Source organism: Corvus cornix, unplaced genomic scaffold, assembly GCF_000738735.6.
Source record: "Corvus cornix cornix isolate S_Up_H32 unplaced genomic scaffold, ASM73873v5 scaffold3, whole genome shotgun sequence".
NCBI lineage: Eukaryota > Metazoa > Chordata > Aves > Passeriformes > Corvidae > Corvus > Corvus cornix.
This window is the reverse complement of record NW_024108688.1, coordinates 40,997-65,196: the sequence shown is the minus strand read 5'-3', so window position 1 is coordinate 65,196 and position 24,200 is coordinate 40,997. Positions and strand designations below refer to the sequence as shown.

The window sequence follows — 24,200 nt, the reverse complement described above, 5'->3', positions numbered from 1 at the left end:
CCCAGCACGAACCTTCCCGGGCTCTTTCTAGGGGAATTTCCTTGAATGTTTCCATTCATCGCTACAAAGCAGAGTCACAAGTGGAGCTGAGCTTTCACCTTGAAATGAGCGAATCGAACGCGTGCGCTGGGACTGCTGCAAACTCAAGGTGTTCCTTGATCCTTTAATCTTGCAAATATTCAGCCCCTCAGCAGCGATGTCTCTGCCAGCCCTCCGGTTTCTGGCTCAGACCCGGCTCGGAGCTTGAAGAAGAAATCCAAAGTCCCAACACAACAATCCCTGCCGTTATTTTCTTTTTTTCATAGGTACGTTATGCTATCTTGTTGTATATTCTATTTTACTTCATTTTTGCTCTTATTCTTATTTTCGTTTCTTTCTTTTTTTTCTTCCTATTTTATTGTGTTTTTTCTCTATTTCCCTCCCCCCCCCCGCGCCCCTCCCCCCACTCCCCCCGTTGTTCTCCTCTTGGAGGTTTGTGGTGAGGTTCTGTCCCACCGATTTTCTCCCAGAAACCAACGAAATCAATCGAAATAATGATGACTTCTTGAATTCTTTCCACTGCTCTTTCCTGAAGGTCCCGGCCACGTCCTGCCAGGAGGAGCCGGGGGCACGGAGGAGCCTCAAGGCTTAACTGGGGAGAAGAGTTTAACTGGAGTGAGAAAACTTTATTTCTGGGGAGAAAATGTGAATGGAGGGGATTGGAGTGGGAGGGAACGATTTTAGGTGGGGAGAGAAAAGGAACTGTGGGGAGGAGCCCCCCAGCCCTCGGCCGTGCCCCGAAGGTGCTGCCAGCGGCTCCCCTGCCCCAACCCCCGCGCCGGGGGCGCGGAGCTGCCGCTGCTCGCCGGGAACGTCACGGGATAAAAACTCCATTCAAGCTTTTCCAGCCGCGGCAGCGACGCTCAGCGTTCCTTGGACCTTCCACGGTCCTTGGACATCCCGTGTCCCTTGGCTGTTCCGTGTCCCCTGTCTGTTCCATGTTCGCCCGGTTTGTCCCGGCTGCTCCCAGCCACTCCCAGCTGCTCCCGCTAGCCCTCAGTGTGGTCCCAGTTGCTCCCAGTGTAACCCCTGTTACCCCAATTCTGGTGCCAGTGGGTTCCGATCCTGGTCCTGGTGTATCCCGCTGGGTCCCAATGTTTCCCAGTCCATCCCAGCCTGTCCCACTCTGTCCCGGTCCCTTCCCTGCAGCCGCCGCTGTTTCCTGGATCCTGCCCCTCCCGCCCCCGGAGCTGCCGCCGGACGCCCCCCAAGATGCTGACGAGGGTCGGGGGCTTCGTGCTGGGCTTCGTCCTCCTGGGCTGGGGCTCGGCCTCCACCTGCGGGAGAAGGTGAGGGGGGGTCCCCGGGGGTCGTGTCCCCCTCTCGGAGCTCGTGGGACTCCCCCATGTCCCCCCCATGCCAGGGTCACCCCCTTTTCTCTCCCACAGCGCTCCTGACCCAGCTCCTGCTCCTCCCTGCGAGGGGCTTTGGGGAGCCTCCCTGGGACCCCCTTGAATCCCCATTCCTGGGCACTGGGACCCCCCTGCACCCCTCATCCTGCACCAACACCACCCTGCACTCCCTTTCCCGGGTATCCTCCTCTCCCAGCCCCTGGATCCCCTGTGTCCTTGACCCCGGGGACCCCCGCACCCCCATTCCCGGCCATCCCGGGGCACTTCAGCCCCAGGCCTCCCTTTCCTGGGAAACCCGAACTGGGCACGGGGCTCTGCAGCCGCTCCGGGAGTTACGATCACCCAAAGGAAAGGGACAGGAGAGGCGAGAGAGAAGCAGATTGGGAATCAGGGATCGGGGTCCCAGCGCCCAGTCCTGCTCCGCCGGGGCTGGGGCCCCACAGCCGCAGGACAAAATGGATCCGCGGGTCCCGGTGCTTGCCCCGCTTCGGGCCGAACCCAGCGGGTTCCCGGCAGAGTTTGGCCGCAGGGCCCGGGAGTTCAGCCCAGCCTGGCCCGGGGGTCCCGCAGGGCGCAGCCGAGGAGGGTCCCGGGGGATGCCAGGAGGTGAATTTGCTGGAATTGCCCCGTCCTCTCCTCCCGCGCTCCCTCAGACACTTTGGCTTCTCCGCCTCCGGACCTTCGCCGCCGGGATCCACCCGGCGACCGCTGACTGCCCCCGGCACCGGCAACCCCCTCCCCGCCCACGGCTCCTCCCGGGACCTTCTGGAAACAGCAGCGGGAAGAGTTCAAAAATTCATCATTATTTCGATTGATTTCGTTGGTTTCCGGGGGAGAACCGGTGGGACAGCGCCTCACCACAAACCTCCGGGAGGAGAACAACGGCGGGGGGAGGGGGGAAGGGAATAGAGAAAAACCACAATAAAATAGAAGAAAAGAAGAATAAGAGAAAAAAATAAAAGTAAAACAGTATATATAATAACATAACACATCGTACCTATGAAAAAAATAAAATGACGGCAGAGGTTATTCTGTTGGGACCGGGGCCACCAAAGCCGCTCTGGCACTCTGCTCACAGCTGCAGCACACAGAGCACAGAAGGAAAGGCTCGTGGGCTGGGATCTGTCGTCAGGGCCACGACAGACCCGAGCTGGGGAAATTAATGGAATTTATTTCCAAACCAATCACACCAGGAGAAGGAGAACTAAAAGAAATCCTAAAAACCACCTTCCCCACCCCTCCCTCCTTCCCAGGCTCCCAGTCTCCGCCCGCGATCCCTCCTCTGCTCTCCCTGCACGGCAATCTTGTCACCAGCCATGAACTTGGCTTTTGCCTCATCCCGGGATCTCTTCCCAGACAGGAAGAACTTTCCCCAGCAGAGATGCAGGCCCTGACGGCCTTTGAGGCTCAGGGTGTTTCTCCTGCAGCTCCTTGCAGGTCCCCTCTTCCCCTGCCGGCTCTCCTGCACCACAGAACTCTGCCGGCTGCAGCTTCACAAACGTCAGGTCCAGGTCTGGATGTTCCTGCACGATTTGCTCGAGGTCCTTGGGGGCTGCATCCGATCCATTGTTGTTGTGTTCCCCCTCGGCACGGAGCCCATGGATCTGATGGCCCCTGGCCAGGGCCTGGCACAGGAGGTGGAACCTGGGTGCTGCTGCAGCGGCGCCGGGGGAGCCCCAGGACTCGCTGTGGCCGCTGTGGCAGCCGCAGCACAGCCCGTTCCCAGCGAGGAGCCGAGGGCTCCGTGGGGCTCTGCAGGACCTCGGCCCTGGGGCTCGTCTGCATCAGCCCGGGCAGCTGGGCTGGACTTGGCTTCGTTTGTGTCTCTGGCTGCCCTGGCACAGCAGCTGCCCAGCGCCCAGGGGCCAGCAATGGGAGCGGGGCAGGTCGGGGTGAGCTTCAGTGTCTGTGCCCGGCAGAAATGCCAAAGCCTTCCCTAAGGAGCAGCGAGTGCTGCCAGAGCACAGGATGCTGCTTGCTGCTGCTGCTGAGCACGGGACGGCCCCAGGGCTGATGTCAGACAAAGCCGGGATGGGAGCCACAAACAACGGGAGGAGGAGGAGGAGGGGCAGGAGAGGAGGAGAAGGGACAGAAGAGCAGGAATAGCGATGGGGGAGGATGGATGGAGGATCTGGAGCGGGAGGAAGAGGTGGGATAAAGGGGGAGGAGCGGGAGGAAGAGGAGGGAGAGAGGAGGCAGGAAGAGGAGCCTCCACGTGCATCCATCGCTCTCTGTGTCCGCAGCTCTCGGCTCTGGGAGCATCGCTCCCCCCATCCCGCAGGTGACCGGGGTATCCGGCAGCTCGGAGGGAGTTTTGGGGCACCCCTAATCCTGAGGGGGTGGTGCTGGCAGCGGGGGACACGTGGCTCCGGCAGCTCTGGCCCCACCTGAGCCCCCCCGCCCCCAGCGCCCCTCGGAGCGGAATTTGGGGAGGGGGAGGTGGGGGCGGCCAGGCCGGGTCCCCCCGCGCTGTCCCGGCGGGGGCCGAGTGCGGACGGGAGTCCCGCGGGGCCCGGCCCTGCCCGGGCACGGCTGATGCCGCCCGCCCGCGCTCCGCACTGGTCCGGACTGGTGCTCCCAGTGCCGTGCGGGGCGGGGCCGCTCTGGGGACCCCTCAGGGCACAGCGCGGCTGCTTTGGGGCTGTCGGCACCTGGCCGGCGCTGGGGATAGGGCGTGTGGGGGCAGCTGGGGCCATACTGGTGGCACTGGTGGTGCTGGGAGCCCCCCCGGCCGCGGGCGAGGAGCTCTGGGGTGAGGGGAGGGGTGGAAAAGGGGGAACCTGTTGGCAACAGGGGGAGAGCAGTGAAAAGGGGATCGGACTCCTGAAACTGAGTGGGAGAGGGGACTGAGAGCCCCAAACCAAGCGCGTGGGACACTGAGGCTTTGGGGGAAGATGAGAAAGGAGGGGGATGGGGGGGAGAGGGAGGAAAAAGGGAGTGGGATCCTTCCCCTTAGTGGGGTCGGTTGGTGGCTGAGGAATGGGGGATGATGGGAAAAGGGTGGAGGAGGGGGAAAAATGGGGGGTGGGACCTCCAGTCGAAGTGGGAGGGGTTTGGGGAACCCTAAAGTGTCCATCATGGCAAGGAACTGATCTCCTGTGGGAAGAGCTTTGGCCGGAGGAAGGAGCTGATCGCCCAGCACAGGATCCAAGTGGGGGAGAAGTCCTGTGTCTGCCCAAGCTTTGCCCAGAGGTCCCATCTCAGAGGAGAGAGACCCTACAGGGGCCAGGATTGCAGGAAAAGCTTTGGTAGGAGTCCCAACCTCACCAGGTACCAGGGGATCCACACTGGGAAGCCCCTATGGATGCCCAGACTATGGGAAGGGCTTCACCGTGAGCCCCAAGCCCCTGGAACACCTGTAGGAGCCACCTGGAGGAGGGTCCCTACAAGTTCTCGGCTGCAGGAAGAGCCCCAAGGAGCCCAGGTCCCCCCAGAACCACCACCTGAAGCAGAAGGTGGTGACAACTCTCCATCCCAGGGCCCTGGGAACACTGTGGGGTCTCCAGCCTGACCCCCTCCAACAAGGGGCTCCCACCAGCCCTCATCCTGTCCCTAAAATCCCTTGGGATCTCCCATCAATCTCTGCATTCCCCACTTCCCTCTCCATCCTGACATGAGACCAAAGGGGTGGAAGTCCCCACCCATGGTGACCACAACACCAAATTTTTATCTCCACCCACCAATTTTGCATCTTTTCCCTTGGCCAGGTTCCCCCTCAGTGGGTGGGAGCAGCCCAGAGCCCTGCACTGCCCATCCCAACCTGTCCTGGCTCCATTCCCATTCCTCCTGTGGGGTGTGAGGGGTTTTGGGAATCAGGGGAGGAGGAGGAGGGATGGAAGAGAAGAAGGAGGGAAGAAGGAGTGGGAGAAAGGATGAAGAGAGGAGGAGCAGGAGGTGGGATTAGGGAGGAGAATGGATGGAGGAAGATGAGAAGAAGGCAGAGGAAGAGGAGGAAGCTCGTGGGTCCAGCGCTCCCAGAATTTGCAGGCCCCTCACCCCAAGGAGCATTGTCCCCCCATCCCTCAGGTGCCCAGGGAGGGAGAGTTTTGCCCAAATATTCTGGGGAATCCCTGGGCCGGTGTTTTTGGGGGGGATGTTTGGATCTTGCAGGACTCCAAAGCTGAGCCATAGGTCCCCAGGACGTGTTTTGGGGGGAATCCCTGTGGCAGCCGCTGGCAGAGACCTGGTGGGGGTCAGAGGCATGTGGGTCCCTCCCGCAGTGGGGGTTGGATCCACCCGGGTCAGGCACCGCTGCCTCCGTCCAGGAGCCAGGGGCCTGCAGGACCCATCAGTGGAGCCAGAGAGGGGAACCTCGGGAGCCCCAGAGTGAGGAGAACAGAGAGGGGCAGTACTGGGAGCAGGGGACCCCCGGCAGTCTGGAGGAGCGAACCCCTGTGACCCCCAGGACCCCAAAGTGGGGAGCCCAGAGAGGGGGGAGCACCACGATTCACAGGACCCTCAACAGCCTGGAGAGGGGAAGGGGGAGGGGACTCCTGGGACCCCCTGCACCCTGAAGCAGAGAATAAGGGGAGAAGGGACCCCAGGACCATAAGTGGGGTTCCCTGGCATCCCTAAGTGGGGAGACGGAAGAGTGGGGAACTTTTTGGATTCCTGGGACTCCCAGCAGCCTGGGGAGGGTGGGGACCAAGTAGAGAGGGGGATCCCCAATACAAGCGTGACCCCCAGCAGCTGGGATGGGGGGGAACCCCGAACACCAAAGGGGAAGGACCACAGAAAAAGAACTCCTGGGAGGCTTTCTCAGGGCTAAATATTGGTGTTTGGGAGGTTTTTATGGATCCCAGATGCCTGGTGACTTCTAGAGCTGGACTTGGGCAGAGGGACCTTCAAACTCAACGTGCTCATCCCCTGTTTTCTTCCCATTCTAGGATTTCCCATTCCCAAATCTTGGCTGGATGGAGGAGGAGGCTGTGAGGAAGATGAAGATGCCCCGGGACACCCAGGCAGGTGAGGAGGAAGTCACTGCCCCTTTCCCCTCTCTCCTGCTCCATCTCCCAGCCCAGCATCACCCCCAGCTGCAGGACAACCCCACTGCCGACGCCGTCCTACCGGGGACGGACTGGGGAGATCTCCTTGCCCTTCCCTGTGGCACGGAGGCAAATCCCATCCTCTCCTTGTCCTTCCTCCCCCAGACAAGGAGCTGAGGATGGAGACCAGGGAGGACAAATCCCCACAGGAGAACCTGGTGGAAGAGGCCATTTTGAGCGGCTCCACAGTGCAGGAATCCAATGGGGAGGAAAAACCATGGAGACCCCGCAGGAGGAGGGGCTGCAAACGCAGTCCAGGGTGCTCTGAGGAGGAAAGACCAACCCTGTGCCAGGAAGGTGGCCGGAGATCGAGCCAGAGCTCAGACCTGGTGGTCCATGAGTGGCTTCACACTGGGAACAAGTGCCACAAGTGTGAGGAATGCTGGAAGAGCTTTAGGTACAGCTCCAACCTTATCCGCCACCAGATGATCCACACTGGGGAGAAGCCATATGAGTGTGGGGAATGTGGGAAGAGCTTCAGAGACAGCTCCAACCTGATCGTCCACCAGCGCATTCACACTGGGGAAACGCCCTACGAGTGTCCTGACTGTGGGAAGAGGTTTCAGACCAGCTCCGATCTCCTCCGGCACCAGCGGATTCACACAGAGAGGCCCTTCCGCTGCCCCGACTGCAGGAAGGGCTTCAGGGACAACTCCGACCTCCTCAGGCACCGGCGCATCCACAGCGGAGAGAGACCCTATGAGTGTGGGGAGTGTGGGAAGAGCTTCAGCCAGAGCTCCAACCTGATCGACCACCAGAGGATCCACACGGGAGAGAGGCCCTACGAGTGTTCCGAGTGTGGGAAGAGGTTTCAGACCAGCTCCACTCTCCTCCTGCACCAGCGGATTCACACAGAGGAGAGGCCCTTCCGCTGCCCCGACTGCAGGAAGGGCTTCAAGCACAACTCCCACCTCATCAGGCACCGGCGCATCCACACCGGGGAGAGGCCCTACGAGTGTCCCCAGTGTGGGAAGAGCTTCTCCAGGAGCTCTCACTTGACCAGACACCAACGGAGGCACCGGTAAGGGAAGCCCTGCGAGTGCCCCGAGTGCAGGAAGAGCTTCATCCTCTACTCCATCCCCCAACGCAGGACCCATGTTTGGCAGAGCCCTGGTGACCCACATTCCCCATGATCCAGTTTGGGAAGACCCTTGACTGGTGCTCTCCACACACTCCTGGATCCCTGTAGGCACCTGGGTGAACACAGGGGCCGGAACATCCATCGGGACCCAGATCAACATAGAAATTCATTAGGAAGAGCTGAATTTTTAACTTTACACCCTAAAATTTTCATCTGCTCTGTCCAGTTGTTTCTTCTGGTGGCATCCAGCAACCCTGGATGATCTTGGAGGTCTTTTGACATCTAAGTACTTTCTATGTTAATCCCATTGAAACAACCAAAATTGGGATAGAAATAAAGAAATTCAACAGAGAGATCTAAACCAGGACCATTTTCCTGGAATTTGGGGTTCAGGGGAATACTGGGGGGGATTTGGGTGTTGTAGGGCTGCGAAGCCAGGCAGATTGGGGCCACAATCTCGTAGTTGTGCTGGCAGAACGTGTCCACCTGAGCCCGTCTGTTCTCCAGGAATTCCGGTTGTCTGTCCCAGTCCCTGGCCTGGGTCTCCCCCTTTGGGGTGTGACCTCCAAAGTGCCCAAATCGCTGCTGAAGTGCCTGAGCTGCTCCCAGCTGGGGATGTTCCTGTCCACCAAGCTCTCCTGGCCAGTGCCATGGGGTGCTGGGAGGGGGTTTAGGGGTTCCTGGGGGGAGTGGGAGGGGCTTCTGTCAGTCTTGATGGGCATTAGTGGTGCTTGGAGGGGGCTTTTGGGGTGGTCTGTGAGGGAGTTTTGGGGGTCTTGCCTTGGCTGTGTGTCTTGGAGAGAATTTGGGTGGTTCTTGGGGTTATTTATGTTGCAGGGAATGGTTGGAGGGGTTCCTGGCTGGGATCTGTGGGGTGGTTTGAGAGGTCAAGGAGAGGCTGTTGGGCTGGGAGGGGGTTTTGGGGCGCTTGTGGTGCCCCCAGACCCCCAAAGTTTCAACCAGACCCTCCCCCCCAAAATGCTGCTGGGGTTGGGGACTCCCATGTTGGGGTTCATCCTCCTGGCGCTGCAGGAGGAGGGGTCCCCAGGGGCCGTGCGTGTCCCCCCCAGAGCGTGTGTGACCCCCAACCCGGTGTCATCCCCTTTTCCCTCCCCACAGAGCTCCTGAGCCAGCCCCTGCTTCCCCCAGGAGGTGTAGGAACCCAGAGTGCCGAGAATATTTCTCTGCCTGTTTTGAAGCGTTTTTACCCCCCTGAACAACATTGTTTTAACCTCCAACCTTGGAAAAAACTGCCTACGATCAGACAAGAACTAGAAAATACAATGGTGTGAATTAGGTGATAGATTGTCACAGGGTGAAAATTTAGAGGTTTTGGGCTTCTCTTTGTAGTAAATAGATAAGAGCAAAAAATATCAAAATGGAGGATTTTTGTTGTTCTCCAAACCTCCTTCTTCTTATTCTACTCCATATTCTGCAGTAAAATAATTTGGGATGATCGGACAAAGAATTCTGCATTTCCTGGCTGTGTTACTGAATAATTGTTAGGAAAGTAAAAATAATATACATTTCTAGTAACCATTGGTTAAATTATCTTTAAAAGGCTGTGTAAATCTTGATAATTCAACTTCCCGCCTGCTTTCTGTGCTCTGTGTTGAACCTGGGTCACGCTGGCGGCTCTGTTTCTCTGATAAGACTTAATGAACAACTATCTAGCAGCACTGGAACCCCAGGAAAAGTCTCGGTTTATTTTTTGGAACAACTTGCAAGGACTTTTAAAATATTCTCTCCCATCAGGAGAGCTTTGATTTACGGCACGGTTCAGTGTCAGAGGTGCAGCAACCCAGAGACTGCAGCAGTGTGGCTGTGGGTGCTTGGAGCTCTGTGCTGTGCTACTCCAGGATGTCCTGAAACAGGACCTCAGCAGCCACCAGCCCAGGTCACCCTCTGCCACCGCAGCTCCTTGGACCTTGTGTCCCCAAAAGCAGACACAAAGTGTTTCTGCTGCTCCCCCCTTTGCACAAATCTATTACTGCAGGCCCGGGCTCTAGGGTATATCACTGTGTCCCGCAGCCATAGGGAGGAGGAGGAGAGAAGATCCAGCAGGCAGGAATTGTGCAGCAAGATTGATTTATTTAATTATTTTACAAACTCTTTTATAGACTTTTTTTCATAGTCTAATTGGACAAGGATCAGCCACCCCTTGGGGGTGATTGGCTAAAATCCTAAAACATCCATTGTCAAAATATTTTTCTACTGTACTATAAACAAGACTTTCCAAGGTTGCAGGTGGCTTGGTTGTTTACATTCTCTGCTACCTCTTCTGTAAGAGGGAAAAGTCTCTCACAGGCTTAGAAAATAGCAAGAAAATCCTTGCTAGCAGCATTTTTGTATCCACAATTCCCCCTTTTTGTTAGATAACAACTCTACTATTAATCCTAAATAGAAATTTACATCAGTTATTAATTCTAAATATGTCCTTAAGGCTTTAACTATCGGACTCCATGACAAGAAATTTAAAGTTCAGTCTCTGCTTGTGGAAGGACCATCCCAGTCTCTGCTTGTAGAAGGACCATCTACCTGATGGTTGACATCCTGGTCATCATCAGAAGAGTCATTAGGCTGATGATCTACATTCTGGCCGCCATTTGGATGGTTGGTGTTCTGGTCATCATTTGGAGGTTGCCTGTTCTGCCTCTGGTGCCGTAGGTCAGGGTGAACGCATTTTGAAGGTAGTCACAGTATCCCAGTATCTGTGGAAACGCAAGCATACCCACGACCCCAAACGATAAGCTCATGAGGGCCTTCCCACTGGTTAATGAGTAAATTCCGTACCCAGAATTTTGCCCGGGGCAGCTGTGTCTCGCCTGCAGACTGAGAGAAAATGATTCAGAATAACAGGATAATTTGAATTTTGTGGTACTGTAAGGTGATTAATTGTATACGAGCTTTTTCTAGTTGGCTTCAGTAACCAAATTCAAAGGTTCCTGTGAGAATCGTTGAAAGACCATGGTAACAGCCCTTAATTCAACTAACTGAGCAGTCTGACTCAGATTGGTGTGTCAGTCAGCCACTGCAAAGGCAGTGTAGGATACTGTGTGCCCTTACAAACAGTGACCCCTGCTAAAATTTTGTCCCAATCCATACCTCCCAAGCTGCCAACACGTCTCATCCCCAAAGGTTAAGGGAAGTGGTAGTAACATAAGGCCTAATTGCAGCTGTGTGCCCCTCTGAGTCCTTCACCATCACAGGCCGTTTGCTTAAATAGCTCTGTGGGGTTCCTCCTAATCCTGCGATGGCCGATCCCACCGGGGCTAAAGGCCATTAGGGAGGCCATGCAGAGAAGGAGATGATAGTTACATCAGCACCTGTATCAATCAAACCTCGAAGCTGAGTCCAGGGCGGACGGGCGTTCAGCAGGATCAGGGTACATGTCATCTGTGGCCTTTGGTCAGAGATGTCTGCAGTCCAGAAGGCCTGTGGAAGTCCCGTAGATCCACGGCCGTTATCTTCGTGAGTTTGTTGTTCTATCCTGGGGACACAAGACTTAAAAGGCACTAATTTAGCAAGGCAGGTCTTTTCAGGAATAGTTACAGGGGGTTTTTACGTGGAGACCATAGAGCAAATCTGGCTTTTAAAGTCAGCATCAATAACTCCTGAGTTCACTAAGATTCCTTGATGGGCAATGTCAGGTTTTCCCACCAGCATCACACTGGATCCCTGGGCTAAGGGTCCATATGCGTCCAAGGGAACCTTATAAATACCACTAGAGTCTAAGACGACTGCAGCTGCGGTGTGGATGCCAAAACCATCTGATCCCTGGGTGCTGTCTCTAGGGTTGCTGGGTAGGCCTGTGACCGTACCTGTGCCACTCTCTGGGGGAGCGACTGCATCAGAGATCAATTCCCCCTCCTTGCACCCCCGCGGAAGTTTCCCGACAAAGGCCGACCATCAGCATGAGTCTGGGATCTACAATAGTCCAAGCAATGCCCTGGCCTGCCACACCTCTTGCACTGGGGGATTGGTGTGTTCTCTTTTTGGCTCGGCTTAGGCCGCTTCCGTTTTTTGGCCTGTTTTGGTTGCTTTGGTTCACGACCAGAAGATGTGTGAACAGGCTGCAGGAACGCAGCCAAAGCAGACCTTTTCTGGTTCCCAGATCCCACCTTAGCGCAGGCTTCGACCATGTCTGTTACCTCAGGATCCCCTGGTAAGGCATCTATGATTTTTCTGCACTCCTCGTTTGCGTTATCTCTCACTAACTGCCTTAACAACAACTGTCTTAACCCGTCATCCTCAACCTGCTTCTCGAGAGAAGCAGTGACTTTCTCTACAAAAGAGAGGAATGACTCTGATTTCCCTTGAACTATTTCAGTATATCGCTTTCTGGGTGCCGACAACTCTATGGTTTTCAACAGGGCAGCCATGCCGACCTGTTGAGCTTGCTGCAGGACGCTAGAGGACAAAGTACCCTGTAGACTGGGATCAGAGAAGGGACCAGTCCCCATCAAAGCGTCCATTCCTGCTGTCTGTCTAGGATCAGCAGCAGGGAGCTGCATATTCCTTTATGCAGCCTTGTCGGCCAGCTTTCTCCAGGTTTTCTCAAAAACTGTAAATTGTACAGGTTGAAATAGAATTTGACCTAAGTGTCTGATATCAAATGGAGAAAGCAAATCTGTATTTATCACCCTTATTATTTGCATAACCTCAGCAGAACCTAGCCCATATTGTGCCACCTTGGATTGCAGATCCTGGGCAACTTTCCAAACAATCACCTCATGCTTGTCATGCTCCCCTGAATTTGGGAAAGCCTTATACACTGGGAAAGCTTGGATCTCCCCTTTTGGGGAGTCACTACCATCCTGAACTTCTGGCACAGCCTGTGGATGGAGTGTAACAGCTTCCCAATTACCCCCAGAATCCTCAGATCTATTTGGCATTCCAAGTGTTTCCAATAGCCTCCAGTCACCCTCCTCCAATGCCCGCATTTTAATTGACTCTAAGAAGCGATTGTAGTGGGTCGGACGCACTGTTACCGTGCAGTCCTGAAAGGTCCAGGGGTGAGACTGGAGCAGCCTTTTCCTTCGCCACCTGGCTACAGCTGCCTTACCACCTGGGGCCAGAAACTCACCTGCCTCACTTCCCGATGATGATTCATCAGGCAAAGGCAACTCTGGGAGCTAACAGAGGTGGACGGAGAGGGGCACTTTGGCTAAGTTCGCTATAGCCAGAACAGACAGCACAGACTGCAGCTGGCTGCACTGCAGTTTGAACAGCAGCCTCTTTACGGGATGCCGTCTCGGCCGGTCCCGACCGAACTGGTACTGGAGCTGCTGCAAACATCTCTGTGACTGTAGCCGCACCCGGTGCCGCACTTGTCTCTTGCTCCGCGACGGTGCTCGGCACCGCTGCCAAAACCGCTGCCGTTGCTGCTGCCCCCGGCCACCACTCTGCAGCCGCGGCCACTTCCAGGTTTTCCCGCGGCAGCGCTACTTCCGGGTTCGCCGCTGGCCTCGCTGCTTCCTGGTTTGGAGCCGCGTCTCCCACGGGCGGGTCGGGCCCTGCACACCCTGTGCGGCAGGGTGCCTCTGGCATCTGCAGCAGCTGCTTTTGCAAGCTGAGCAGTTCTCCTAGCTGCCGGGATAGGTTCGGTAACTCTGTCAGCAAAGGCAGATGCTGTATTAAAAGATCGATGGCTTGGTTCTGCAGTGGTAAAGGACAGTCCAGCGCCAAGGAGGGCAGCGGACCCAGGCAGTCTCGGAGAAGTCATGCCTGGCGCTACGCTGGCTAAGAAGTTAGACCTGGGCAATTTTGGTTCTGTTGGTGCATATGCAAACGGGCTAGGAGCCGCTCTGGGGGTCCAAGTTGCTAAGCCGCTAATTCACAGACCTGGATAAGCTGTGGCCGCCGCCAAGCCAAGCAGCAAGGCAGGCTGTGCACCCTCCTGCTGCCCCGACGTCCCTGGGGGCCGCGGAGTCCTGTGATTGTGCAGGGTGAGGCAGCGCAGGCTCTGTCTGTGGAACCGGGGGGGTTTTTCTGGATCCACCATCATTTGCCCCGGAAGCCCAGTCAGCGGGGTCCCCCTCGGACATTCCTCTGTCACTCATCACCGAAATAGGTGATCCAGCCCTGCTATCACAGTCAAGGTCTGTCAGCAGAATAAATAATGAACACCAGGTTTTGTATAATTCTAATGCTGCTGGGTCCCCAGACGGGAGTTCGTGACAGACAGTACAGCCAAGTTCTTGCCATAAGGCAAAGTCCAGGGCACTATCTCTGTCCATGGAAATCCCTTTTAAAGTAGCCCAGTCTAATAATTCCTGAACTGAGTTTTCGGGAATGGAGGTATGCATTATCCTAAACACACCTTTCCAGACCATTACCACAGTGTCGGTTTGTGAGTCGCTGTTCACAATTTCTCAGTCCCGTTGGAACTCCTGGGGCGGGGGGAAGGGGAACAGCATACCTCTAGAGAAATTTGGCTTGGCCCGCAGCAGCAGGACATGTCAGAGAGTGCAGATCATGTCGGGCAGCACCAAATATTACCGCAGGCCTGGCTCTTACGGTATATCACCGTGTCCCGCAGCCATAGGGAGGAGGAGGAGGAGAGAAGATCCAGCAGGCAGGAATTGTGCAGCAAGATTGATTTATTTAATTATTTTACAAACCTTTTATAGACTTTTTTCTTCATAGTCTAATTGGACAAGGATCAGCCACCCCTTGGGGGTGATAGGCTAAAATCCTAAACCATCCATTGTCAAAATATTTTTCTACTGTACCATAAACAAGACTTTTCAAGGCTGCAGGTGTTTGATTGTTTACATAACTCTGCTACCTCTTCTGTGAGAAAGAGAAGTCTCTCACGGGCTTAGAAAATAACAAGAAAATCCTTGCTAGCAGCATTTTTGTATCCACACAAATCCACAGAAAACTGGGATTTTTCCAAACACTTGTGTTCCCATTGTTCCATATTCCCAAAGAACCAGCACCCCCTCCTGATGAACACGGCAAGTTCCAAGGATGGCCACCAGCTCCCCTTCCTGCCTAGAAATCTTGGAACTGCTTCTAAATGCTGCTCCCTTCGGCTCTTGGACAGCTGTTCTGTACACAGAGCTGGGAAAAAACTCACAGAGCTCATCGTGGTGGAGGGCCGAGGAAAAGGCAATGGGAACACGGCAGTGAGGACAGCTGAGGGCTGCAGAGCGCCTCTGAATGACACCGTAACCTGGCACAGCAGCCCTGAGACACTGCTGTGGTGCACGGCTGGGCTTGAGGACGGCTCTGTGCCCTGCCAGCTCCGAGCAGGACTGGCAACCTAAACTCTGTCCCACCCCAACTCCCTGAGAAGATGCCCTTCCTTCTCACCCTGCCAGTGAGCTGCACATTCCCTCGGAAATTGTCAGGGCTTTCTTCAAGACACAAAGTCCCACTTCGGGCTTTTTGCTCTGGTTTGGCAGTGGAGAAGGGCAATTCTTCATCCATCAGCTCCAGACTGCACTGCCTCAGGAACACGGCCCACTCGCCAGCTTTGGCCCACTCGTGGCACTTCTAGAGGAGGAAGAAGGTGCAGTGGCACAATTCCAGCCCAAAAGGAAGGAAGAGTGGGACAGACAGAACATCCTGTGCAGATCCAGGCGTTCCGCTGGCACTGTGGAGAGTTTGGGTTCCTGCTGGTGGCATGTGTGTCCCTGAGTGCAATCTCTTGGCCTGCACCAGAGTCTCACTCACCTGCAAAAGCGGAAAGCTCCGTCGCTGTGCTCGCAAGGGGCTCGTCTGATGCAAAGCTGTCAGAGCCCTGGCAGAGCCTGGAGCAGCCTCAGCATCGGCAGAGCCTGGCTGCAAGGAGAGAAACCAGAACCCGCCCGTCAGCTGAAGCCTCCTGTCCCCTTGTCCCAGCCGCCCGCAGTGCCCAGGCCGTGCTGGCCGTGCTCAGAGCTGGGCCCAAAGCTGCCCAGCATTGCTGCCTTTGGGAGCAGAGCAGGAGGGCAGGACATGTGCCCGCCCAGCCTGCAGCCAGCCATGGCACATCCACCTCCTCAGCAGCTGCCCAGAGCCCAAAAGCAGCTTGGCAGCCACTGAAGAATTGGCTGCAGCCGCCCCAGCAAAGGGGGAACCTTTGGTGCCCGGCCAGGCCGTGCCATGCCCAGCTCTGGGAGCATCCTCCTGGCTGTGCACTCACCTGCATATGGGGCGTGGAGCGTGTCTTTGAAGAAGGTGCCCAGGCTGAGGAAGAGCTTGTCATCCTTGAGGTCACCCTCCCTCCCTCCCTCCCTCTTTTCCTTTTGCTTTTCTTTCCTTCCTCCTCTCTCTCTCTGGCTTTCTCTCTTTCTCTCTTCCTCTCTTCCTCTTTCTTTCTTTCTGTTATTCATGAAGTTATGGAATTGGCTTTTGCATAGTTGAATGTTTGGATTTTGTAAGTCTAATTAATTAAGATAATTAAAAATAATCAGTTGTTAAGAAGTCAATAATTGTTATTGAACCTTGTTATTCCCTGTTAAAATTTTTTATGTTCCCTAGTTACATGTTTGATGGTGATTACTATTCATATCCCTTTTTGATTGCCAGGTATGTGTTTATGTTGAAAAGTAGTGATAAAGTTGTGTTAGTCAGGTCACTCTTTTTATTAAATCGGTTATTGATTACAGATTTTAATGCTGAACCTAATAATCCTTTGTAAGTGTCTCCCTCCCCAGAGACTTCAAACTGTCCCCACAGGCAGCACCCCAGAGCTATCCCTGAGGGACTGCAACTTGACTCCGTGGCAGCCATGCATCCAAATGAGAAGCCGTTTCCGCCACAGAAGGCAATGACATGGCCCCTTCCCGCTGTCCCCCAGCAGCAGTGAGCCATTGCAGGAAAGACCTTACCTCAGAAATCCCCTCACCAGCCATTTGAAGCCTTGGAGGCAGGACTGTGGGTGGACTGTGGGCGTATCTGGGAGGGCATAGAGGATATAAAAATCCCAACACATACTGAAAATTCGTCCTTTCTCCTCAGACTAGCTGCTGGAGAGACCCGACGCTGGCACATTTGGTCCTAACCTCTATCTAGAGACTTCATTAAAGAATTCTGGCCTCAGACTAGCTGAGGCCGACCCAGCGCTGCTGGAGCACTGCATTGAGGCATATAGCCGGTGCGGCTTAAAGGGGTTTTCGATATCTGCGCCCGGACTTTTTTACCTTTTATTTTACTCTTATCTTTTCCTCAATAAATCATCAGTTCTTGGACTACCATACCAAGAGTTGTTGGTTTTTATTCCTTCCTTCCTTCCTTCCCTCCTTCCTTCCTTCCTTCCTTCCTTCCTTCCTTCCTTCCTTCCTTCCTTCCGAATTCCTTCCTTCCGAATTCCTTCCTTCCGAATTCCTTCCTTCCTTCCTTCCGAATTCCTTCCTTCCTTCCGAATTCCTTCCTTCCGAATTCCTTCCTTCCGAATTCCTTCCTTCCTTCCGAATTCCTTCCTTCTTTTTTTTTAATTTTTTAGTCTTTTTTGCTTTCTTTCTTTTTCTGTTCCTTCTTTCTTGCTTCTTCTTTTCCTTTATTATACTTTTCTTCTTTCTCCTTGTCTTCTTTCTTTTGTTCATGTCTTTATCTTTTTGCTTCTTTCTTTCTTTCTTTCTTTCTTTTCTGTTTTCTCTTTTTTTCCCTTTTTTTGGTTTCTTGTTGATTTCTTCTTTTTTTTTCATTTTTCTTCTTGGTTTCACGTTCTTGAGTCTTTTTTTATCTTTTTTATTTTTTTGCTTTTTTCATTTTTTGTTGATTTCTTTTAGCTTTATTAATTTTTTAATATTTTTTCTTTCTTTTCTTTTTTTGTTTTTTTTTTCTTTCTGTCTTTCTTTTTTCCTCCTTTCTTTTTTTACTTTTTATTCTTGTCTTTCTTTCTGTTTTTTTTTTCTTTCTTCCTGGTTTCATTCTTTTTTAAATCTTTTTTTCCTTGTTGATTTCTCCTTTCTTTATCTCTTTCTTTCAATTTTCCTTTTTCTCGTAGGTTTCATGTATTGAGCCTTTCTTTCTTTCTTCATTTTATTATTCTTTTTTTCTTTTTGTTCTCTTTTTTCTTGCTTTCTGTCTTCTTACTTTCTTTCTTTGCTTTCTTTCTTTTTTCATTTATTTTTTCTTGTGTCTTTCTTTTTTGTTCTTCTTTTCTTTCTTCCTTCTTTCATTCTTTCTTCTTTTTTTTCTTTTTCTTATTCTGTTATTTTCTTGTTTCATATTATTTACTCTTTTTTGTTTATTTCTTCTTTTCCTTTTCCTTCTCTTTTTTCAATTTCTTGTTCATTTCTGACTTTTCATTTTCTTTCTTCCTTTGCCTTTGTGTCTCTATACTTTCTTTTTCTGTTTCTGTTTCCTGTTGCTTTATTTCTTTCTTTTTCTTCTATTCTACTTTTATTCTTTTTCCTTTTCTTTCTGTTGCTTTCTGTCTTTTTACTTTCTTTTTTTCTTCATTTTTTAATTTTTTCTTTTTACTTTCTTGTTGCTTTCTTCCTTTCTTCCTTTTATTTTTTATCTATTGCTTTCTTGTTCCTTTTTTTCTTTTTTGTTGCTTTCTTCCTTATTTCTTTTTGTTTTCTTTCATTTTTTTGGTTTCTTTTGTCTTGTGTCTTTCTTTCTTTTCTTTTCTTCTTTCTTCTTTGTTTCACTCTTTCTCCTGTTTTTGTCTTCTTTAAAAAATTATTTACCTGTTGGTTTCATGTCATTGAGTCTTTCTTTCTTCTTTTCTTTTTTCTTCACTTTTTTCATTTTCTTGTTAACTTTTGTGTTTTGATTTTCTTTCTTTCTTTCTTCCTTTATTTTTCTTTCATTTTTATTATCTTTTTGCTGTTATATTCTCTTCTTTCGTCATTTTTAATGGATTTTTTGTTTGGTTTTTTTTTAGTTTTTATTATTTCTTGTTTCTTTCCTTTTCCTTCATTGTTTCTCCATTTTTCTTTTTGGTTTCACGTTATTGAGTCTTTCTTTCTTTTATTTTTTATTTTCTTTGCTTTTGTCATTTTCTTGTTCATTTCTTTTAGCTTTCTTTCTTTCTTCAATCTTTTATCTTTTTTCTTTCTTTTTCCTTTTTTTTTCTTGCTTTCTGTCTTTCTTCTTTCTTTCTTTTTTCTTTTATTTTCCTCATGTCTTTCTTTCTGTCCTTTTTCTCTTTCTTCCTCGTCTCTTTCTTTCTTCTTTCTCTCTTTTTTGTTTTCTTGTTTGCTTCATGTTATTGTGTCTTTCTCTGTTTCATTTTTTTACCTTTTTGCTTTTTTCTTTATTCCTTATTTTTTTATTTTATGGGGTTTTTTTCTTTTTATTGTCTCTTGTGACTTTCTTTTTTTGTTTTTTGCTTGGCTTTCTATCTTTTATCTTCCTCTTTCTCCTTCTTTCTTTCTTCTATTCTGCTTTTCAGCTTTTCTTTTTCCTTTTCGTTCTCCTTCTCTTGCTGCTTTCTTTACTTGCTTTCTCTTTCTTTTTCTCTTTCTTTTTATTTGTTCTTTCTTTTTTAAAAAAACTTTTAGATTTCTTTCTCTACTTTCCGTAGTTTTTTCTGTATCTTCTTGCTTCCTTGCTTTCTTGTTTACTTTCTGGTTTTGCATTCTTTATTTCCCCCTTTTTTGGGTCCTTTTTTCTTTCTGTCTTCCTTTCTTTCTCTTTTTTTTATTTTCTATTTGCTTATTGGTTTCATTTTATTTAGCCTGCCTTCCTTCCTTCCTTCCTTCCTTCCTTCCTTCCTTCCTTCCTTCCTTCCTTCCTTCCTCCCTCCCTCCCTTCCTCCCTCCCTCCTTCCCTCCCTCCCTCCCTTCTTTTCTGCTTACTTTTTTCCTTTTCTTTTTCCTTTTCTTTCCTTTTATTGCTGCTTTCTCTCTTTCTCTTCCATTCATTTTCTTTCTCTCATATTTATTAAGAAAAAACTTTCATGTTTTCATATCTTTTCCTTCCCTATTTTAATTTTCTTGTTGATTTCTGTCTTTTCATTTCCTTCCTTTCTTTTTTCGTTTCTTTCCTTCTTTTTCTATTCTATCACTTTTTATCTCTCTGTTTTCTTTCTCTTTTTCTTTTTTGTTTCTTGTTGCGGGCTTCCTTGTTTTCTTTCTTTTTATCTCTGTTCTTTTCTACTCTTTCTTTCTTTCTTTCAAGCTTCTCAATCCGTTTCTCACCCCACTGAAGGGGGGCAAAGCAGCAGGATCCCCTCCCAATTGGGCTCCCCTCACCTTCCTAAAATATAGGGGACATCACCTCAGCTCCCCAAATAGCGGGGACTTTACGGCACCTTCCCCAAATTAACGGCACCCTCCCAGACGTAACTAAGAAGCCCCAAAATTGTCAAAAAGAAGCAGGAGCCTCCCCCAAAGTGGCTCCTGCTTTCCCTCCCTGGAGTGCCCCACTCCAAGTGCCCAAACCACCCCATCCCTCCTAAACTTCATCCGACCCCCACAATGACATCCTCACCCCATCCCATCCCATCCCATCCCATCCCATCCCATCCCACCCCTCCTGGACACCAATTCCCCTTCAGTGGTTCCTGACTCCATACACACGGGGCTTGGGGCTGACAGATCGAGCCATTTGGGGCTGCCATCGACACATTGGGGCTGGGATTGAGTTTATTGGAAGCACCCTGTCATGATCTGCTAATGCAAGTGGGGGTCGTGATGGTTCGTTTATCGATCTCAGAGTGTAAAAGGACACAAGAGATTTCAGTTTTATTCAAAACAATGCACCTTTATTAAGTGCCCACAACACAGTAATGCAATAGAAGAGAGTAAGAGAGAGAGAGAGAGAGAGAGAGAGAGAAACAAAGTAGAGAAGGGGAAAAAGAGGGGCAATAGCTACCAACGGATGAGACGAAGTCCTCGTGGTCTTCCGCCAATAGATTCGTCTTCCTTCCGTGGGGAGATCTCAGACTCAGTTATTTCAGAAAGTCCCTTTATAGTCCTTTTCAGAAGCGAGGGGCAACTGGCCAAGAGGTTGGGAAATCTACAGCCATTGTTATGGGGTCCATTGCTTTGGGAAGCAGGTACAGGACAGACGTACAAGACAGGTGTACAGGACAGGTGTACAGGACAGGTCATTCCTGTCCACTTCAGTGCAGTCCTTCCCGCCTGGGCAGCAAGAACGGCGCAGTCCATTGTGACCTGCACTAATTTTCCTCAGGAATGCGTACCAGTTCCCAGTGGGCACACCCGTAGGCAACACTTGGCAGACAATCCCACCTCAGCCAGGCCAGGACTCCTGTGCTCAGTCTCTGTCTTCGGTGATGATCGTGAGGCAGATGAGGGATTTTCGGACAGTCTCTTACAGGGTCCCTCCCATGGGCTCAGTCCCTGCCCTGGCCAGCGGGGGGTCCCTCCCCAGCCGTGCGGTCACTCCCTGGCCCGGCCCTGAGGCGCGGGGCAGTCGCGGGGCAGCCGCGCTCCGGCCCCGTCAGCGGCACCGCCGCTTCGTGCCGGGCAGGAGCGGCAGAAGGAGCCGGGCGGCGGCGGGGGCTGAATCCCGGCAGGAGGAGGAGGAAGAAGAGGAAGGGGCCGGGGCCGCCTGCGGTGTCCGATCCCCGGCAGCAGCGGCGAGGCCTTGGGGAGCGGCGGCGGGCGGGGCCCTTTGGAGCCGCTCCGAGGCCTTGGTGCCGCCGCGGGTCCCAGTCACTTCCACTTGCCCCAGTTGCCCCTAGCTTGGTCCCAGTTCCCCCCACACATTCCCAGTTGCTTCCAGTCGCCACCTGAATGGTCTCAGGCTCCCCAGTATATCCCAGTAGTGCTGAACATTCTCGTAGTCATTCCCAGGCACTCCCAGTTGCCTCAGCATGGTTCACTTGCCCCCAGTATTATCCCAGTCACTCCCAGTACATCCCAGGTGTCACCAGCATGCACCCTGTCATTCCCAGTTGTTCCCAGTTCCTCCCAGTGTGTGCACAGGTGGCTCCCAGCATGGGCCTGGCAGCTCCCAGTAACCCCCAGCCGGGGTCCATTCACACCCGCCATTATCCCAGTGTCATTGTAGCCACTCCCACTATGACCCCAGTCACTCCGAGTCACTCCCAGTCTGATTCCATTGGCGCCCAGTGTGATCCCAGTTGCTCCGTGTCAATGCCAGCATGACCCCAGGAGCCTCCAGTACGATCCCTGTGACTCCCTGTCTCTCCCAGTATATCCCAGTCATCCCCCAGCCCTCTCTGCGTTCCCCCTCCCGGCTCTCCAGGCTCCCGAGAGGAGCCCCAAGGGCTGCAAGTCCCCACGCAGGGTGGCCAGCAAGGCCCAGTTTGGATCTGCAGCCCCCAATGTTTCCCTCTCCTTTTCCCCGGGCTGGGTTCCCCCGCCCCCAGCAGGTGGGAGCAGCCGAGAGCCCCGCACTGCCCATCCCGACCTGTCCCGGCTCCATCCCCGCTGCTCCCACGGGCTGCGAGGGGCTTGGGAACGGGGGACCCAGGGTGTGGCTGGTGCTGGGGGGAGGAGGAGGAGGGATGGGAGAGGAGGGATGAAGAAGGAGAGAGAGAAGGGATGGAAGCAGAAGGAGGTGGGATTAGGGAGGAGGAGGAGGAGGGATGGGAGAGGACCCTCAACAGCCTGGAGAGGGGCAGGGGGGACTCCTTGGAGCCCATCACCCCCAGCATTCCTAAGTGGGGAGACAGAAGAGGGGGGAGCTTTTTGGATTCCTGGGACTCCCAGCAGCCTGGGGAGGGCGGGGACCAAGTAGAGAGGGGGACCCCCAATACAAGCCTGACCCTCAGCAGCTGGGACAGGGGGGAACCCGAACACCAAAGGGGAGGGACCAGAGACAGGGAACTCCTGGGAGGCATTTTCTGAGCAGGTTTTTATGGACACACGATGCCTGGTGGCTTCTAGAGATGGACTTGGGCAGAGGGACCTTCAAACTCAATGTGCTCATCCCTTGTTTCCCCCAGACCAGGATTTCCCATTCCCAAACCTTGGCCAGATATAGGAGGAGGCTGCGAGGAAGAGGAAGATGCCCCGGGACACCCAGGCAGGTGAGGAGGAAGTCACTGCCCCTTTCCCCTCTCTGCTGCTCCATCTCCCAGCCCAGCATCGCCCCCAGCTGCAGGACAACCCCACTGCCAACGCGGTCCTACCGGGGACAGACATGGGGGATCTCCTTGCCCTTCCCTGTGGCACAGAGGCAAATCCCATCCTCTCCTTGTCCTTCCTCCCCCAGACAAGGAGCTGAGGATGGAGCCCAGGGAGGACAAATCCCCACAGCAGAACCTGGTGAAAGAGGCCGTTTTGAGCGGCTCCATGGTGCAGGAATCCAACGGAGAGGAAAAAGCGCGGAGTCCCCGCAGGAGGAGGGGCTGCAAACGCAGCTCTGAGGAGGACAGACCAACCCTGTGCCGGGAAGGTGGCCGGAGATCGAGCCATAGCTCAGACCTGGTGGTCCATGAGCGGCTTCACACTGGGGAGAAGCCCTACAAGTGTGGGGAATGTGGGAAGAGCTTCAGCCAGAGCTCCCACCTGATTGCCCACCAGAGGATCCACACTGGGGAACGGCCCTATGAGTGTGAAGAATGCCGGAAGAGCTTCATGTGGAGCTCCCACCTGACCCGCCACCAGATGATCCACACTGGGGAACGGCCCTATGAGTGTAGGGAATGTGGGCAGAGCTTCAGCCAGAGCTCCAACCTGCTCCGCCACCAGAGGATTCACGCTGGGGAAGGGCCCTATGAGTGTGGGGAATGTGGGAAGAGCTTCACAGACAGCTCCAACCTGCTCCGCCACCAGATAATCCACATGGGGGAACGACCCTATGAGTGTGGGGAATGTGGGAAGAGCTTCAGAGACAGCTCCAACCTGATCCAGCACCAGAGGATCCACATGGGAGAGAGGCCCTACGAGTGTTCCGAGTGTGGGAAGAGGTTTCAGACCAGCTCCACTCTCCTCCAGCACCAGCGGATTCACACAGAGGAGAGGCCCTTCCGCTGCCCAACTGCAGGAAGGGCTTCAGGTACAACTCCCACCTCGTCACCCACCGGCGCATCCACACCGGGGAGAGGCCCTACGAGTGTCCCCAGTGTGGGAAGAGCTTCTCCAGGAGCTCTCACTTGACCAGACACCAACGGAGGCACCGGTAAGGGAAGCCCTGCGAGTGCCCCGAGTGCAGGAAGAGCTTCATCCTCTACTCCAACTTCATCCCCCAGTGGGGGACCCACGTTTGGCAGAGCCCTGGTGACCCACATTTCCCGTGATCCAGTTTGGGAAGAGCCCTGGCTGGTGCTCTCCACGTCCTCCTGGATCCCCGTAGGCACCTGGGTGAATGCAGGGGCTGGAACATCCATCGGGACTCTGATTGAAATCGGAAATTCATTGGGAAGAGCTGATTTGTTGAGTTTACAGCCCAAAAATTCTCACCTGCTCTGTCCAGTTGTTTCTTCTGGTGGCATCCAGCAATCCTGGATGATCTTGGAGATCTTTTTCAACCTAAATAGTTTCCTTCTATCTCGGTTTTGGAGACAAAACTTCAGGAGGAAAGACTCTGGATTGAGTGTCTCCTCCAAAGGGAAAAGGGCCTCCCCTCTTCCCCCGTCAATGAGACAAATGGGTCACAAGAAGTGAAAGTGGGGGGAAAAACCCCAAACTGTTTATTAGCACACAAACAAAACAGGGTAGAACGGGATAAAAAAACCCCCTCAAAATACAACAAGTTCCCGGACAGGGAACAGACACTTGGGCTTGGATCAGCTGGGGCCACCCCACGTCCCCACCGGGACCACCCCCACAGGCTCCCTGGACCGACGAGGAGGGAAGG

At 52.9% G+C, this 24,200-nt stretch overlaps 1 pseudogene; it reads left to right on the top strand.

Moving 5' to 3' along the window:
* Positions 1–6,540: 6,540 nt before the first annotated feature.
* On the top strand, positions 6,541–23,878 carry LOC120412210 (annotated as a pseudogene).
* Positions 23,879–24,200: the final 322 nt, after the last annotated feature.